Source organism: Etheostoma spectabile, chromosome 4 (assembly GCF_008692095.1).
Source record: "Etheostoma spectabile isolate EspeVRDwgs_2016 chromosome 4, UIUC_Espe_1.0, whole genome shotgun sequence".
Lineage (NCBI taxonomy): Eukaryota > Metazoa > Chordata > Actinopteri > Perciformes > Percidae > Etheostoma > Etheostoma spectabile.
Window position 1 is genome coordinate 27,980,263 of NC_045736.1, and position 727 is coordinate 27,980,989.

Sequence of the window (727 nt, forward strand, 5' to 3'; positions counted from 1 at the left end):
CTATTCAGAAATGAAAATATGTCACAGTGACTGGCCGGTTATGACACAATACAGTTCAGTACTTTATTTTTCTTAGCTTTCTTTTTTCTTTTTCTTTACATATATTTTTTGCATGTCACCTTTAATACCTCACTCCCGCTTCATATGGAAGCAAGCTCCAAATTAGTGATTGCAGGTTACGTGGAGGTCAAAAGTCTGATCAGAACCATGTGTTCCGAACATTATGTGTACATTTTTCATGTCAGTCCTCGTGGAAATCAGTCCTTGGATTGACCCACCCATGTGCTCTTAAAAAAATGTATTTATGGGTTAATGTATACATTCGCATTGGCACAAAAACATGAAGGGCAACATTTACTTGAGCATAGGAAGTAAAGACATGCCTGAGGGTGCACAACTTTGTTTTTGATCTACTTTGAACAACTTGCATCTCTTCCCTCCATCATTTACCACATCAGTGTTTCTCGTGAACAGTGTGAGCTTTATTGTCTGATATTGCTTGTCAAAACCAAATTTTTCTTCATATTAAGCAGCAGGGATTCAATGACATTTTTGATTTAGAGTGTCATTTCATTCACATCTCCTGAAAAGATCTAAAAAGTAAAACTGCATTTGTGTGTGCGTGTGTGCGTGCGGGACTTACACCAGGAAACAAGAAAGTGCTCCTGAACAGCATGTGTGTGTATGAGGTCAAGGGTGTGTGTGTGTGTGTGTGTGTGTGTGTGTG